General features: G+C 34.9%; 1 protein-coding gene across 6 annotated transcripts in view; it reads left to right on the forward strand.

The window, feature by feature from the left end:
* TMEM196 (transmembrane protein 196) overlaps positions 1–19,450 on the forward strand; it is a 63,195-nt gene that overhangs the window by 35,003 nt on the left and 8,742 nt on the right. The window contains exon 1 of one of the 6 annotated variants that reach the window (XM_033088556.1): positions 15,491–15,550. The exons of 4 other annotated variants lie outside the window; for them this stretch is intronic. The gene's annotated coding sequence lies outside the window, so the exon portion shown is untranslated. Of the gene's footprint in view, positions 1–15,490; positions 15,551–17,132; positions 17,138–19,450 lie in introns of those variants that run through there. One more of the 6 variants, XM_033088558.1, reaches the window with a different exon arrangement.

Raw genomic sequence — 19,450 nt, forward strand, 5'->3', positions numbered from 1 at the left:
TTTGATATTTTCTTTTGAGCTTGAAAATTAGAAGTCTTTCATAACTATTTCTTTCCTTAGACATGATAATAATATTATTAGAGAGTCAGTATAAGACAGTGGGGAGGGAAAATGCTGTACAGTCAGACAGTTCTGGATTTAAATATTGATTCTGCCATATATTAATCGTATACACCATTGAAGTATATCTTGGACAAGTTCATTTCCATTTCTCTGAAACTCAGTTTCTCCTTCTGTAAAATGGACTGGTTTTGTTGTTTGAGACAACATGCTTGAAGTTCCTTGATTATTGTAAACCAATATTAGTAAGTTAATATTCAATGATTGTAAGTTCCCTTCCATTTATGGTTTGATAAGACCTCCTATGAATTCTTACTGAGCTCTGTCATCACCGCATTTAGGTCTGCCACACAATGAACGCCTCTAAAGGTTGAATGGAGGAAACTTTTCTATTGTAATTATGGATGGTCTTTATTCTAAAGGAAAATTAAAGGGCTTTAACTCGAGAAGTAGGAGGGCATTATCTGAGTAATGTTCAAGACATTACCATCGTCATAAATATACATGGGTGAGGAACCGGTAGAAATAAAGGTATTACATGAAAAGGTTGATTAATTGAAGGGAGAAATCTTTGTTCAAAAAATCACTCCCAGCTAGAGATAAAGACCAACATTTTTGTAGTAAATGGAAAACAATCCTGTAAATTAGTTGGTAGCTAGTGCCACCAAGTGGTAGGAAAATACTTCTTTCGAGACTAGAATCCAATAGCCTTTAGGGGGAAAAGCTTCCCTTGTCACAATTTAGTAATTACATTGTGGACCCAAATGTATTCTATCCCCTTTTCTCATTGCTTCATAACCACCCAAAATCTGATCTTCATTAAATGGCAAGCTGTCTTTGATTTCTATTACCACACTATCAAAATATCCTCCCATCAAAAGAAACTTTTAAGGCTAATTTTGAAATTTGCCTCAGGAGCTTCCTCTAAAACAGAAAGGAACATAACTGCAATGAATGCTGAGAGAGTTGGGGTAAAAAACATGACTGGAAAATCCTAATTTAGTTTATCCTCTAGAGTTAGAAAGGCCAGGTCTGCCACTTAACCAGCTGTATGATGTGTAAACATTGGTCTTCGGATCAGTTTTCTCTGTTGAAAATGAAGATTAAATTAGATAGTGTATATAAAATGTTTAACCCAGAGCCTGGTCTCCAGCAAGTGCTCAACAAATGTTAACCTATTCTTTTTATAATTACGCCTGTTGCACTATATTTCCCTTCCTTAAACCTAAATATTTATTGTTGTTACAACTATTATCAATATAATTCAACCTAAACCTAAAGAAGTACAAGTTAAGAAAGTAAAATCACTGTAACAGCAAACTTTGCCAACCATGAGAGGGATGTTCCATGACTTCTCTTGTTCCAAAGAAAGAACTAAGGAGAGAAGATAGGAATGAAGAAATCCTCTAAATTCTAAATCTCGATCTGGCAATAGTTCCTTCTCACTGAGGTTCTGAGCAAGGCAATCGGGTCCCCTTTCAGCTCCCCTAATTCACATGGTACTCAAAAGAATATGAATTAATTATTTTTTTGGAAAGTTGCCTATAATATAAAATCCTTATGTGCATGCCAATTATAATTTTATACACTAGGAACTATAAAGAGTCATCTATTATTAACCTTAAATAAAAAGAAAGGTAAAAATAGGAAGGCTGTTTCTGCAGTTACAGTAAACTATTACCTGCCATTGTATATTCACCGGCCTCAATTAACCAACAGATCCATACATTTAGACATTGTCTTGACTAATTTATGGTCACAGCAATAAATAGCTCAGGACACTAAGGAGCCTAAAATGTCTTCTGTTTCATCAGAGATAGATTGCATAGTGCTATGTGTTTGTCACTGAACTCCAGTTCTTTTGTTTGTCACTGAACTCCAGTTCTTTTGTTTGTCACTGAACTCCAGTTCTTTGAAAATTGGTCATCTAGCCTTGTAGCAAATCACCCTCAACCAGAATGTCAGTATATTTCATAGGCTTCTACTTCAACCCCTTGTCAGAATTGTACCAACCTGTCCCCTCCACCCCAAGAGGTGATCATTGAGTCACTCCTGAAACATTTCCAAAGAGACCTCATTAATGTTTTGAGAAAGCCCAAGCCACTTCGTGGACAGATCTATTCATTAGAAAAAAATTCCTGGTAATAATTGGAAATCTTTCTCCAGATAACTCATACGCATTATTCTTGATTGTAGAATTTAAATCCAAAAACAATATGCAACATTTGAGACTACCCCTATTTCCCAGGTAGTGCAAAGAACAGAACTTTTGGTAGTACCAGCTTCATCCTGTGAATTGGTACATCCTGCAGCACAAAATGTACCTGTTCTGTATAGCTTATCTTTCAGCAATCATGTAATCTCACAGACAGATATTTTTATGGTATCAGCACTTTAAATAAATAAAAATAAAGATCCTTGAGGTATCTGAGTTTTAAAAACCTGGATAGAAATCAGAATGAAATGGAAAAAGGTCACCATTTTTGTTAAATCAACTCACAGAATATTCCAAAGGATGATTTCAGTTGGAAGCAGATGACCATGGAAAAATGGCCTCCGGCTCTTTGTCTCCTATGGTTTGATATCCTCCTGGAATCATCAGTACTGGGTCCTTCCAACAGGATGTGGGATGGAACACAGCCTGCATGTTAGATGAGTGATGCACCTGAAAGGGGACCATTGCCATGCATCATACAATTTCTTTGGTAATTTTGCTATAGTACCCCTTTGTTTCCTTATCAAGTTCATTTTAAGATATTAGCTTATTTTTGTTGTGTTGAAAGGATAAATAGGAAGGGATTTCTTTTTTTTAATTAAAATTTATTGGGGTGACAATGGTTAGTAAAATTACATAGGTTTCAAGTATAAATTCTGTAATACATTATCTATATCTCACATTGTGTGTTCACCACCCAGAGTCAGTTCTCCTTCCATCACCATGTATTTTGACCCCTTGTACCCTCTTCTATCACCCCTTTGCCGCTTACCCTCTTGTAACAACTGAACTATTGTCTGTGTACAGGAGTTTTTGTTTATTTGTTTGTCTTGTTTCTCTATTGCTTTCAGTTTTATATCCCGCATATCAGTGAAATCATATGGTTCTTGATTTTTTTCTGTGTGACTTATTTCGCTTAGATAAGCTAAGGGATTTATTTTCTGTTAGGTTTTATTCACTATTGGGCTAGAGATATAGCCAGGAACCTGAGACTAAGTAAGATATCAACTGTGAAGAAAAAGAGAAAAGAATTTCAAGGAGAAAGTTAAAACTAAGGTGAGATTTCCCTCAAAGCTTTTCATTGGAAACATTGTATGACTTGTCTGTGAAAAAGAATATATTTTGGCAAGATGTTTCTCATATACTTAGAGCTATTGTGAAAATAAGCAATGATTTGGAAACCCCAATCTTCAGTTCTCATTGAGCTTCTGCCACTAACTTGCTATGTGATTTTGGGGGGAGGGGGATATTTTAATTCCTGTATCCACAAAATGGAAATATTAAATAGTTTTTTTTCCAGCCTTCCCAGAAATACTGAGAGGAAAAACCCAAATAGTTAAGTGTTGCAAACTTTTGAAAAAGTAAACTATGGAAGTTTGAGAATTGATCCCAACAGAATACTTGAGAAAGTGTTTCCGTTTGAGGTCCTTTAACAGGAATCAAAACAAAGGAACTGGATGATGAAGGTAAAGTTCCATTTGCTAAGGCATCTTGTAAACTTTCTTCCAGTAAGGCAAATAATCTTTGTGCTGAAGGATATTGATGGAGAGTGCAGTGTTTAATATTTTCTTCAAAGACCATATCCAAAGTGGTTTTTTTTTATACACCCAAATTCTTTTTGCCACATTATTATTTCTTTCTGCAATCTTTGGGTTTTTCAGTAAAAACATACCTTAACTCCAGGAAATAGAAAATCTGTCAGACTTAATATTTTTGCTTCTTTAAGATCCAGCACCTATTGTCTGGCACTGTTGAGAGTATGTTATTTTTTATTCACTGTAGTATTATCTTATAATACTACAAAGTTATGTAAGTGGCTGTGCATAATAAAGTTGCTGAGTAATGAAGAAATGAATCTGTGAAAGGCTGGAAGAAAGGTTCAAAATTATCTTATGATGGTTTTTTTTATCCAGAGAAAACTGAAAGCCAGCACGTTAATAACATAAATCAATGAGGCTCAGAAACCACCATTCAGAGCTATTCTGAAACAATTCAGAAACTCAACTTCTTCTCTGGATCCTTTATTAGCTTAAGTTTATAAATCGTCTGCGCCATTATTCCACTTCAATTACAATGGTTCCTTCCAAAATTTGGTCCTCAAAACCTCACTCTCCAGATTCATTTCCCAGAATCTTCTAGTTTCAACTGCCTGATTCGTGTTCTTGTAAGGTCTTATTTTAATTTTTTTAAGGCAATGAGTTATTTATAATCAGTTTTCAATTTTATAAATTTTCCAATGACCTCTTTTGAGAATTGACTTGCAATTCTCTCTATTTGCCTTGTCAAGGTTTTAGGGCTCTCTGGCAATCTAACTGAACCAGGTATGGAAAAGATTCAATACATGTTATGGTTGTTTAAAACCAGTTTGAAGTTAACTAAATAGTTAAGTGGAAAGAAGGGACAGTTCACCCTCAGGAAATTGCAGGTGAGTTATAAATAGTGCTCTGCAACTTACTGGTTATCCCTGGAGTTTGGAAACACCTTATTCTACTATCCTCTTTCTAACCTCCTGGTTTTCACAGTCCAATTATGTATACGGACAGGCTCTAGAATAAATATATTCAAGAAGAAAACTATAATTTCCTCCCTGATCCAAAAATATTCATTATAAGAACTGTAGTGAACAGAGAAAGCCTGGCTAAATAACATAAACTACAATACTGGACCACAGAGTGGAAATAAAATAATTCTTCTCTGTGTTTATTTTGCAAGATTTGAATTAACTGGTCCAGAGTCTCTTGAAAGAGAGGGAAGCAGACAGAGAAAAATATGAAAAGAACAAGTTAAACAAAAAAATTCCCCTTGGAGAAGCAATCTTTTCATTCCTGAGAGTCTCTACGTATTAATAGACTACTAATAGCCCCACCTTTGCTTCAATCTTGCTGTTCTGATCACCAAAAATGATTCCTCTTCATGGGAAACAGAAAAGCAATTAGCTTAAAGGATCTTAAAAGCCCAAATATACCATCAGTTCTTTATTGAACCTGTCAAAGATAAACCACTTAAAACTTGCCATGCAAAGGCATAAATCTTTACAATAGGATCCAGAAAAAGTAACATCGGCTTCCTTACCCGCTGTGGTTGATGGAGATAAGTATGAACCAAACACTCTTACTTCTGCTAGAGTGCTTCTGACAACTGACTTAACCCTGGGAATAGAGAAATAAATGTTCTCTATGAGAGTGTAAACCCTTCAGGGAACAAAAGAAGCCTGGTTCATCATATAAGCCTAGTCTTCAGGGTCTGACATTAGATGTCCACTGCTGCTCCCCTCAGGGCTATCACTCCTATGGTAGGTCCCACCTCTAGCCAGCTCCTGGTAGGACCAGCTCATCTAAGCCAAACTAGAGAATTAAATCAGTCCTGTGATTCTACAGCTAAGCTTCTCACACTATAGGGAACATAACAGTTACTTTGGAATTTATCCAAGATGCTGATTCTTGGATCACATCCCATCAAAATGGAATTCAATGGGAACCCATGACTCTGCATTTATAACAACTATCCCCATGTCACTCTGCTTTTAAAAGAATGATTTATGGATGTCATTCTTTGAAAAATTCTTGTCAATGCGTTGTAACTCAGGGCATTTGGGCTAAAGTGAGTCCAATTGTTAAACTAGCCAAATGCGTATTCTCAAAAACTATTCTGGGAGAAGAGAAAGGGAGATAGCATGAGCAACTTTTATGCGTTGCCTAAAGCCCGAGAGTGTTGAGGGAAATCTGGTGAATTGAAACTGGATGGATGTATATTCAGATAGAATTATTGTGTGAAACACATATCCTCAAATGAGAAAAGACTGCTTCACTTTGAGACCTTACAGAGGATTTCAAATACAGTCCAGAAAGTCAGGAGTATTATATTTGTGACATAAACTCTAATGGTTTGATGAAGTTATTTTTAGGGACCCTATTCTGCCTACTATAATATTCTCTCTCCCCCGCTCCAACCCCCTCAGAAAAACACAGAAAGATAGTAAGTACCACCTAACTTTAGTCATGGCCCTTCCAGGACAGGCAGGCCATAACTTATAATCAGAAAAGGAGGTACTCGTCTTTTGCCTTTAGAATCTCTACTTTCAGACAGGAGTGGTTTGCCAGATATAGTACCTGATGGCGTAAAAGAACCTCAAAGTAATGAAACAATTAACTCTATGTTTTTTGCTGTTGTTTTTTTTTTAAATTTGTGTTCGGATATTTTAATGTGCTGAAGCTTTTTGTGATATACTTGGATTGTTTTCACATTAATTGATCTTGACTGAATGTAAAGTATCTGAATTTTTTCTAGGAGCTAATTTCTGAATGGGATTGGGAAAGTATGTGCATCAAGGTTAAAGGGTTATTAAAGGGGAGATTGAACTGTAATCACTAAGAACAGTTTACTGCAGAATAGACCAGCCAATTTGTAGGTAACACTACTAGGGAGAGTGCTCAAAGTGACCAACTTCCAGTTTCACCAAGGCGGGGAAAGCTAATTCGTGTCTATTCTGAAGCCAAGCCCAGTGTTCTGAGAGAAAAATGAATCAATAGCTGGGATATATACTCATAGATTACTTTCCCAAATCATTTTCTGTCTCACATAATTAAGAGAACATAAGCTAATAATGTTATATGTCAATTATACCTTCATAAAACTTTTTAATAAAAAAATTAGTTTAAGGCTATAACGTTTTCAAGTTTGGGAAATGACTTCTCATCTTTAAAAAAAAAAAACTTCTGGCAATTATTACTCAGTGCCAAGGTAATATGTTTTTCAGTGATTTTTGTGTAGAAAGGTCTACTTATGCTGACGTATCAAGAACATCTGAGGTTTGAGAAGGAAACTTTTGAAACCCACAAAGCTGTAATTGTGATACTTAAAAGGTCAGCATCATTCACATTATTTTCAAATGCTACCCTTGAGAAGAGAATTAACCTAATCTGACCAATCATGAGTGTTTTTTTAAAAAAAAATAAGTTAATTGGATTTTATTCAGTGAAAAGTCTAATATACCGAGTTATGTGTCTTAAAATTGGCTAAATTTGATTATTTTCTGCTCCTCCCCATACATACTATAAATACATTCATTCATCCATCTACTAAATCATTCCTTTAGTTTGAAATTCCATTATGTCATCTAGAAACAATTTCAACAGCACAGCTTTGTCTGAGGTGCTATGGCAATGTTGGATATAAAAATAGGTGCTCTCTCACCCTAAGGGTACCAATAATGGCAAATGATATAATACACGCAATTCCATTTTGGAATAATATGAGGTTCAAAACTGTTTCTTTGCTCCATAATTTCTTTTCTTTATTGACTTGCTTATCATGGAGCAAAATTCCTTTTTTAAATTTTATTTTTAATCCATTTTTTTTCCTAGAGGATTGAGAGACTATCAAAATACTTTACAAAATAAAAGCTGTATTTTAGCTACTGTCATGAATGTGTAGAACAACACAATTTTTTCTACCTAAAGATGAAATATAGTAGTCATTGAACATGAGGCTACATCTACTGTAATATGTAGTGGTTTAGGGTTTGTTGTATTTAACTGAGAATACAACCACATTCAGCCTTCAATGTCAATTTTCCATAACAGGCTCCATTTCTTTCACAAGGACTGAACTCAATTCTTGTAAACTATTCTGTGGAACTTTTGGATTTGTGCGTGAAAACTCTGACCATAGCAGGTTCCAAATTCAATTCAATTCAATACGCAAAACCAGCCATGTGTAAAAGCAGACAATATGATGGCCTTAAGTATTGGGACTGAAGAAACATTAGCAGAGCTTCCTGACTCCAGGTTGTGGCCTGCCATCCTCCTTTCCAAATACACATTCTGGAAACTTATATATTGGAGAATTTTTATCAGGTTTTTTTTCTTGTAAATACTCTTGTTTTCTTTTAAAAGGAGCATGGCACTTTGAGTCATTCACTAATCTGTGTTTTCAAAATGTGTACAGCAGGATAGCAGCCCATATTTTGGCATCAAGAAGTTCTGCTGGTATTTCTTCAATCATCTTCCTTGACGATTTACAAGGTCAGGAGTCATTCACTAGTAAGGATGAATCTTAATAAGCTATTGTTTCCTAATACATCAATAATACGTTTGCCTTGAGCAAATAGAAGTTTAGTCACTTACCTTTTTGAATAGCAACACCTGCCCATGGCTCAAAAATAAATAACCAAAAGTATTCAGTGGAATCCTAGCCCCCTTCTCCAACACAACTAATCACAGCTGTTTGTTTCTTATATGTTTTTCCAGAATTACTTTATACATGTGAGAGCAAATATGGACATAGATTATTATATATTTCTTGCCTTTTTTCACAAAAAGTAGTTTATTACATACACTTACATGATGGTGCAGCTTGCTTTTTTTTCACTTAACTATATATGTTGTACAACTTTCCATATCAGTGTATAGAGAAATTTCTCGCATATTTTAATAGATGCAGAGAAATCCATTGAATTTAATCAATTCTCCACTGACTGACATCTGGGATTGTTCCTCTTGTGTTATTAACAATTCTGAAATAAATAATTTGACACAGGTCATTTTGCACACTTGCATCTATGTCTGTTGGATAAATTCTCAAATACAGGGTTGCTAAGGCAAAGGATATATATGTATATACATATATATATAATTTTGAAAATTCTTGCTATATTCCTCTCAATAGATGATGTATTGATTTATCTTCCCATGAGCAATGTATGATAACCAAGTTCCCCATATCTTAATTTATTATCAAACTTTAGGATTACTGCCAATCTGATAGATGAAAAAAACATATCTGAGTTAGTTTGAAATTGCATTTCTCTCATTATAGAAGAAATTGAGCAGATTCATAAATAGTTCTATATGTAACTATAAATATTAAGCTAAGAATTAGTTCATAGTGATATCTACAACTCTAATCCATTACCATATGGATCAATCTAGCTTGTCCTCTTGCTGATCTATAAACTCTCACTCTAACATCCATCCTCTATTTAATTTTCTTGTTCAATTTCAGTATAAATGTATAGCAGTGTCAGAATTGTTCATCAGTAATCCTCTAGGAAACAACTTTGTCAAATCGAGTATAGTGCTTATGTACAGTTACTTTTCCAACATTATTTGGGTCAGTGCCTTTTCACCCACGTCCTTCAGTGAAACCATTTCATACATTTGTTATTCAGTTGGATTGTTTTGTCACATTCTGCATTCTATCCTGGGATTTCCCTGACCTGTTAAATCTTTTTTTTTTTAATTTGCATACATTAAGGTTTATCCTTTGTGCTATAAAGTTCTATGGACTTTCACAAATGCATTGTATCATGTATCCACAATTACAGTATGATGGAGAACAGTTTCACTTAAAGATATCCCTATTCACCTATTCAACTCCCTCTACCTTCCTCCAAATGCTGGAAACTACTGATCTTTTCACTGTCTCTATTGTTCACTTTTTAAAAAATATCATGTAATATGGCCTTTTTAGACTGATGCTTCTCATTTAACAATATATGGATATTTCATTTAGCAATACATGTATATGTACGTATGTCTATTCACATATATGCAATATATGTGAATTTCATCTGCTTATTCGAGTATCATGAACTCTCATTTATTTTTTCACTGACTAGCATTTTATGGTATGGATGTACCACAGTTTATCTGTTTACCTATTGAAAGACATCTTGGTTGCTTCCAGTTTTTGTCAGTGATAAATAACACTGCTATAACATCTCAAATTAGTTGAGTAAATAGCTAAAAGCACAATTGTTGGATCCTATGGGAAGACTGTTTAGCTTTATAAGAAACTGCAACACTGTCTTCCAAAAGTAGCCGTACCATTTTCCATTTCCATAAGCAAGGAATGGAAATTCCTGTTGCTCCACACCACCAACAATTGGTGTCACCCGAGTCTTTTGTTTGTTTGTTTGTTCGTTTGTTTGTTTTGTTTTAGCCTAATAGATGTGTAGTGGTATTTCATTGTTGTTTAAATTTTATAATTTTTAATGACAAACAGTGTTGAATATCTTTTCATACTTTTACTTGCTGTCTGTAGATCTTTGGTTAGGCGTCTGTTCAGATCTTTTGCCCATATTTTAAATCAGTTGTTATTTTCTTATTATTGATCTTGTTTACTTTCAATCTATTTCCTTCCAATGTTTTTTACAACAATGATTATTTGTATTACTGTCTTTTTTATGCCTATGTTCTCAAATTCCAATATAAAATTAGTCAAATTCTTCCATACAATAGTATATTACACCCAAGTCTAGGTCTAGTTAACTAAAGCAACACAGAAAATTTGAAAAAATATTCTGAAAACATTAGGGGCTTAGGGGAAATTTTTGTTAGCAACAACGAAAGGCACTGGGTAAAATAAGTTAGAAGGTAATGAAAAAATGATCTCTATTTCTAAGATCCGTTAGAGACCATAGAGTTCTGACATTTTGACCTTGTGTTATAGACAGGGACTTCATGTTTCTCCCTTGAAGAGTCCTTTATTTGGCTCATGTTTGTCCGTATCTCACTGAGAGTAATTAAGGGGAACATCAGAGCTTCAGTGGAAAGCTCTAAAGTGAGTAGATCTGCTGATAAAGCACTTGTGAACACCCTGCATGCAATTCTGGACAGTTAAGAACACATTGAAATCACCTGGGGAGATTTAAAAATACTAATACTTGAGTCTCAACCTAGAAATTCTGGTTTTTAATTGGTCAAGGTATCGGGAATCTTAAAAGCTAATACACAGCCAAGTTTGAGAATCACTGCCATCGGGCAGGCTTTCCAACGTGATAAACTTTCCCTGTGTTACACAGATGGTTTATACTGGAATCACTAGGGAAATGGGATCCCAAATGGAATGAAGTCTATGACAGAGAAGACAGCCTTATAATTCTAGCCCAGGTATCATGTAAGAAAATGATAATCATATCAGCACAGCATCAGCAAAAATAGGAATTGCTTATCATATTAGCCTTTTGTGTGATAAACTGCAAAATAATCCTTTAAACGGGTCCAGTTGTCATTCTTTAATTGGCAACTGAAGTACTCATAGAGTGAAACTATTCCAGAACTGATGGAAGCAAAGCAACACATCAAACTTTTAATCCAGGCAGGAGGAGAGGTACACTGTTGAACCAGAGACAGATTTCTTTCGAATTAATTTCTCAACATTTAATGTTTCTCTGTGTTTTCCTGATAATTCTTCTATATATTTTTTAAAAACTGACTAATTTTGATGAAATTGTATAAATCTTCAAAGGTTACCAAAGTATGAAGTTCAACTTGTGGTTCCGCTCATTATCTTGAGGAGAAAAATTTAGTGCCATTTCTATATTCTACTGAGTGTATCTGTAATAGTGAATTTCAGTGAAAATTATGTCATCTGAGGTGGTTAAATGTTATGTCGGAAAAAATTTCAATAAGCTGTCTTAAAACAAGATTAGCCCACTGTCTTTTATAATCCCATCTGCCCAACACTTGTTTGTTCTCCTGGCCAGCTGATAGAACCTCTGCTTTCATCTGCTTCCATTTCAACCATGGTCCAAAATTTTCCATTACATAATTTAAACTCAGAAATTCTGCAATAACCTATTTTGCTCTTAGTCCTTTCCCTAAATAAACTTTCCTGGACAGAAAGAAATACTAATAAGGAACTCATTAACTAGCACCTAGGTCAGTTCTAAGAGAGCGTGAGAAGAGAGAAAGAGAGAGAGAGAGAGAGAGAGAAGAAGGAGAAAACTGATAAGGGAAGAGAGATTTTCATTTATTTGGGGAAGGTTTTAACAAATCCCTTTTCTTTACCTAGCAGAGAGTCTGTCCTTCTCTTTCTTTTCTCTCTAATTAGGAAAATTGAATGCATTCACATTTAATCTGATTGCTTATATTATTGAAATTATACCAACTTACTTTATAGCTTCATTTACTTCCTTTCATGTTTTTAACTTTCCTGTCATCTGTTGGTTCAATCTTTATTGCTACTATTGTGTTTTTCTCTTTATTTTCTGGTCTATATTTTAATGTACACATTTAGAGTTCTACTTTTCTATCACTATCTAGAACTAGTTAAGTCCTCTGTTTTTCTGCTAATGACATAAGAAGCTTAGAACAGTTTATTTACATCTTCTTTAACCCCAACCCACCTTCTCTCATGCCAAAATACCTGGGATATTCATTCTAAACAGATATACGTTTCCAATCAATATTTTTCAATTTAAACGATTTACTGTTCTGTTTTATTTTGTACTTTTGCTGCTATCTTCCTTTTTTATCTCATGTCTCCCCTTATTTATTTTTCTGAAGAACAACTTCTAGTAATTCTTTTAGAGAAATCTTGTTTGGGAGCCTGTATTAGTTTCCTGTTGCTGCTGGAATAGATGACCACAAGCACTGTGGCTTAAAGCAACAGAAATTGATTCTTTCACAGTACTGGAGGCCAGAAGTCTCAAATGCATCTGCAGGACGGCATTCCTTCTGGAGGCTCCACTGGAGAATCCCGTTTCAGGGTCCTTTCCACTTTACAAAGACCATATACGTGCTTTGCTTTATGGCTCTCCTCTGCATCTTCAAAGACAGCAGTGTAACCTTCTCAAATCTCTTTCTATCACTTTGTGTCTTCGTATAGTCCTCTGTCCCTTTTGACCTTCTTGTCTTCCTCTTAAAGGACCTTTGTGATTACATATAGGGGTGACATGGATAATAGACAACAATCGCCTCCTCTGGAGATTATTGGTTTAATCACATCTGCAAAGCCTTTTTGGCCATAGAAGGTAACATCCATAGATTCTGGGGATTGGGACATGTATATCTTTGGAGAGGCCTAACTTAGCCTACCACAGAGCTTTTGCCCAAATGAGCACGTCTTTTTTTATCATCTCTAGTGTGAATGAGAGTGTGGCTGCATGTATGGCTCAAAGTTCAAAAGTCTTTTTTTTCAGAACCTTGAAAGTGTTTTATCTTAATTCCTTCTTTTAGGCTGTTAGCGTGAAAGGTGGAGTCATTGTAGTAAGGAGTTGATTCTGACTGTTAAAATAATTATCTTTAGTGCACCATAGTCTTCAAATTCCATTAATGGTGAACTGTGGTTGCCTTAATAGTTTTCAATGTCAGTGCCTTGCCTTCAGCTTCCTTTGTACCTGCTCACCTCCACTACAGAAGAAGTCTCCTTCCACACTCTTTCCTTTCCCTCGGTGTAGATTCCGGTTGCTTGCTACTCCCACTGGTTAGGCTCCTAGTGGAGAACAGGTGGGAGTGAAAAAGAAAATTCTTTGTTGTGCTAGTCCAGTGTCAATTTAGGAAAGCCCAGTGATCTGGCCTCAGGGGCAGGACTTTCTGAGTATTCTGTGCCCTACTCCTTGAGACAGCCAAATTTGGCATTGTATCTGTGGTTGGTTTCGTGTAGAAGCTTCCTGCCTCTCCTTCAGTGGTTAACGACTCCCCTTTATTATAGGCATAGTATGTTGGGCCCAAGATAAATTTTTGTCCCTCCCCATATATAAAAAATTTTTTCTTCTACTTTTCCTCCATTTTCAGTAATAATGCATATGTACGAATGCCGTGGAAATTACAGGTTTTGCTACCCTTCTGCCAAGGGCGTAAAACATTTGATTCATAAGAGAGAAGGCCTAACGAAGGAACAAGGCTTTGCACCCCTCCTTCCACCACACACACACACACACACACACACACACACACACACACTTGTAGGACAACAAGCATCTCCTCCTGCTATCTCTACAACAGGTTACATAGTTTATGTATTCAGACTCTTTTTTGGAGGAGCATATTGTTCTTTGAATTGCAGTTATTCCATTGCCTTGGAAACTTAGCTCTCTGATTTACTTGAGAAATGCTGTCAGTCTGTAGTTTACTCAGTTTTTCTTATTGTTAAGGTGGAAATAACACCTTTGGCATTTCTATATCCTAAGCAAAAGCAGAAGGCTCCATGAACTTTCATTAAGAAAATTCACTCAAGAATATAGAATGCTATCTCTATCAAAGCTCCATTTCATCCTACAGTGAGTTCACAACCTTAGTTATTTATTGAATTTAATCTAAATTGGAATCAAATGAGTGCTGCTTGGAGGACTAACTAGTTTTATTACATAGTTGCACTTAATACCTTATCTTTAGGTTGCTTCATTTATATAATTTCATAGAGAAAAGCAAATAACTCTCCCTGGATTTAAACAACCCATCTTCTCAGAAATACATATATCTGGCCATCAATTTTACTTTTTTTTAACTAAATTGTTTTCCACTTGTTTCATAATTTACATAATGTGGGTGAGTGCTTTGCATCCTGGATAAAGCTATGTTGAGCAAAAAAAAAAAGTAGCAGCTTGAAATAGTATAACCAATTCTCTCTATATAATAAGGAAAACTTAATTTTAGACTGTGATACAATTGACTAAGCTTATACTTATTTTTATTACAACAATTAACAATGGCAAAGGCAAAGGAGAGCAATTATAGATGATCAGGTGTTCATTGAACACTGCTGGTTGGATTTTCTAGAATAATGCACACTGCACTAGCACTGAAAAATCCTTTTGAAAAGCATTTCCATTAGAATTAATTAATTTAGACACTTAATTAAATCTTTTATTATATGTGTGACTTGTGACCTTGATGTGTGACCTTGAGCAAGCCACTAAACCTGTCTGGACCTCTGATTCCCCATGTGCACACTGTGCACATGGTAAGTAAGGCTAAAGTAAGTCGTCTTTTAAGATCCCTTCCAGTGCTATGACTTGGAGTAAAGATAACCAATGAAAGAAAACATCATTTGCTGCTTTTTTGTGCTTATCTTCTTGATGAACTGTGATGGCTAAACTTTATCCAAGATCCCTTAAAGCCTCCTCAGAAATTTCATGATTTTATACACTTCTGGTTACATGGGTCTATTTTTTCTCAGATTACAGGTTTTCGCTAAGGAATGTGGATTTTGGACACCCTAACAAAAGTAACTCTTGTGAAATATTTATACTCCAGGCCTGATTGAGAGTGGAAAAATATTATTTGATGCCCTCCCTACTCTACTTCCCCCTCCCAAGCCCTGAACTTCCTTTTCTTAGTGGGAAAATAGAAAGAAACAATTTTATTGCCACCTAGGTGTTCTAACCAAAATGAGATGGAGAACTCTGCATATTCTCCTGAGGTCCCCTTGGGCTTTGCTGTAAAGAAATAATGGCAATGTTTACAGATTTGAAAAGAGATCCAAGGAACACAAAACTACACTACTTTCAAATTATTTTAAGAATGAGTTCTGGATAGATGGACTTTCAGGGTAAGTAATGGGTTAGTCAGGGAAGCCAGGGGAGGACATGCTGAAATTTGATCTGAAGCTTGAAAGCACTGAGAGGTACAGAATTGGTCCAAAGTGGACTGGCTTGAGCACAGCCTGGAAAGATGTGAGATGGGATCAGTGCTAAGAAAGAGTCCATATAAATGAATACAAGATCATCTAGACCTAAGACACAAAGGGGGGTGAGAAATGCTCACTCAGCAAAAGCTTTTCAAGACTGCTGAAAATTATGCAAATATGCAAGTTTTATCAAGTTCTGAGTTTCTATCTTCTCATGGTTTTATGGTATTAAAATTATTTTGTTAGATCTATTTATATAGTATGTTGACCCTTTTTGTCTGTTAAATGCTTTCTGAATATAATGCCAATTTATTTTTGCCTTTGTAAGTTATGATTTTTGACTACCAAATTATAATTTTATGTGTTAATATTTGTAAGTATTTTTCATTTTGGTCTACGAATTTGCTGCTATGTTTAGAAAGTCCTTCCCACTCTTCTAAAATTATATAAATATTTAACTTTATTATCTCTTATTACATTTATACTTTTCTATGCAATTAAATATTAAAACTGTTTCATAGACATTTGGCTATATGATGTTAGGGAAGATTAACAAATTGTCCTAATTCTATTTATTGAATGAATGAGCCTGGTATTTTCCCATGAATTTGAAAGATCACCTATGTTATATACCAAATTCTTATATATCCTTATGTTCCCCGATCTAACTGTCTTGCTGCATCATTGCCTGATTTATAATCATTTCATTCTGTGATATGGAAAGTTCCCTTACAGAGGGAAACTTAACCTTACCCATTATTTTTTATCAAGCTTTCTGGGTACTTCTCACATGCATATTATTTATTTTAGATAATCCTTAAAACATTTTGATGTGTATATTTTAAAATCTATCCATGTGTGAAATACTCAGTTAAAACCATTTAAATTGTTAGTTTTGACTCAAGAAGGCTAAATTTAAAAAGAAAAAATCAAGTGAAATTGAGTTTACCCACAATCAGAGCTTTCTTCCTTAGTAGGCTTATTATTTATTAATGAATGTATTATTTTATTTATATGGTTTACTTTCATCCAGAATTGTGTGCAAATGTACATTCAAATGGCCATAAATGTTTCTATCCAAATTAAACAATTTACCATTTTCTGATAACCAAAATATCTAATAATGTGTCATTGGTAGATGTTTTGACGCAGCTACTTTTGCAAAGCAATTAGGTAACAAATGTGCTTACTTGCAAAGAAATTAGATGCTGTCAATACAGTAGTCTTCCCATTATCCGCAGTTTTGCTTTCTGCTGTTTCAGTTACTCCCGGAAAAACTGGTCTAAGAATCTTAAATGGAAAATTCCAAAAATAAATAATTCATAAGTTCTGAATTGCACACCATTCTGAGTAGTGTGATGAAATTAAATAAACTTTTCTAGTATCCTAGTGCTTGTTTTCAAGTAACACTTATTTTGCTTAATAATGACCCCAAAGTGTAAGAGCAGTGATGCTGGCAATCTGGATATGCCAAAGAGAAGCCATAAAGTGCTTCCTTTAAATGAAAAGGTGAGTACAGTACAATAAGATATTTTGAGAGAGAGAGAGAGAGAGAGAGAGAGAGAGAGAGAGAGAAAGAGAGAGAGAGAGAGAGACCACTTTCATATAACTTTTATTACAATGTATTATATAATTGTTCGATTTTATTATTAGCTATTGCTGTTAATCTCTTACTATGCCTAATTTATAAATGAAACTTAATCATAAATATGTATGTATGTAGAGGAAAACATATAGTGTGTATATAGGGTTTGAAACCCTGCAGTTTCATGCATCCACAGGGGGACTTGGAACATGTCCCTCACAGATTAGGGGACTATTGTAGCTTCATCCCCTTGTCTTCTTCCAGCATGGCCACAAGGACAGAATTTCCGGTAGAATGAGGAGGTAGCCATTTTACTTAATATCATTTGAGAGGTATAAAGAATGTCTCTATAGGAAAACTTTATATATTTTGGATATTAGCCCCTTACCAGAGGCATTGTTTGCAAATATCTTCTCGCATTTTGTTGGTTGCTTCTTTGTTTCGTCGATGTTTAATTTTGCTGTGCAGAAGCCTTTTAGTTTGATACAGTACCATTTATTTATTTTTGCTTTTACTTCCCTTGGCTTTGAGGTCAAATTCATAAAATTCTCTTTGAACCCAAGGTCCATAAGTTTAGTACCTATGCTTTCTTCTAAGCAATTTATTCTTTCCAGAATGAAACAACTCCATTTTGAGTTGTTTTTGGTATATGATGACAAATAGCAGTCTAGTTTCATTCTTTTGCATGTGGCTTTCCAATTTTCCCAACACCATTTATTGAAGAGTCTTTCTTTTCTCCATTGTTGTTTTTGGCTCCTTTGTCAAAAACTATCTGCACACATATATGTGGGTTTAGTTTTGAATTTTCAATTCTATTACATTGGTTTTTGTGTCTGTTTTTCTGCCAATACCATGCTGTTTTGATGGTTGTTGCTTTATAGTACAAATATATAAGGGACTCATACCATTCAAAAATAAAATAAATAAAATAAACAATTTAATTGAAAAATGGGCAGTGGACATGAACAGACAATTCTCCAAAGAAGACATACAAATGCCCAGCAGATATATGAAAAAATGTTCAACTTCACTAGCTATTAGGAAAATGCAAATCAAAACCACAATGAAATATCACCTCATCCCAGTTAGAATGGCTATTAACAAGACACATAATAACAAGTGTTGGAGAGGCTGTGGAGAAAAAGGAACTCTCATACACTGTTGGGAGGAATGTAAATTGGTACAGCTACTATGAAAAAATAATATGGAGGTTCCTCAAAAATGTAAGAATAGAATTACCATATGAACCAACAATCCCTCTTCTGGGTATCTATCCAAAATTTCTGAAAACATTTATCTGTAAAGATATATGTACACTGATGTTCATTGCAGCATTATTCACAGTGGCCAAGACATGGAAACAACCAAAGTATCCTTTGATAGATGATTGGATAAAGAAGATGTGGTACATACACACAATGGAATACTACTTGGCCATAAGAAAAGATGAAATACTGCCATTTGCAACAACATGGATGAATCTTGAGATTATCATGCCAAGTGCAATACGTCAGAAAAAGTCAAGAACCATATGACGTCAGTCATATGTGGGTTATAAAACTGAAAGCAGCAAACGGACAAGACAAACAAACAAAGAAACAAAACCTCACAGATGCAGACAACAGTTTAGTGGTTACCGGAGGGTAAGGAGGGCATAGTAAAAGAGGGAAAAGGGGGGTCCAGTATATGGTGATGGAAGGAGCACTGACTACGCGTAGTAACACACAATGCAATACATGGATGATGTATTATAGATTTGTACACTTGGAATGTATTCAATTTGGCCAACCAATGTCACCCCAATAAATTTAATAATAATAAAAGCTATGTCCCTGTCTGATGCCTTATTTTTTCATTTGTGCTAAATCCCTTACCTATAGTATAGCCCACTGATTTCTAATTGCTTAGTATGAATGCATGTATCACACCACTTTTCTCTCTGAGAAAATAGGAAGGGACAAGAAAGCAGTGGATGGAAATAGGAGGAACAAAACTCTAAACTTATTTACTTCATAATTTTGTGTGGTGGTAAAACTGATACAGTTTTGCTTAAACACCACAATTACCTATATCAACCTTGCAAAAAACAAATTTTTGTTAGAGTTTGCATTTTTATTTCTTCCTATTCTGGAATGAAGTGTTTTCATTTTTAGCTTTTCATAGGAATGTAAAAATTACAAGATTCCCTGAAGCAAGTGTCATGAGTGAATTACAAGCTAAAAACTAGGTGTTGTCTT

This window comes from Rhinolophus ferrumequinum, chromosome 20 (genome assembly GCF_004115265.2).
Source record: "Rhinolophus ferrumequinum isolate MPI-CBG mRhiFer1 chromosome 20, mRhiFer1_v1.p, whole genome shotgun sequence".
NCBI classification, from domain to species: Eukaryota; Metazoa; Chordata; class Mammalia; order Chiroptera; family Rhinolophidae; genus Rhinolophus; species Rhinolophus ferrumequinum.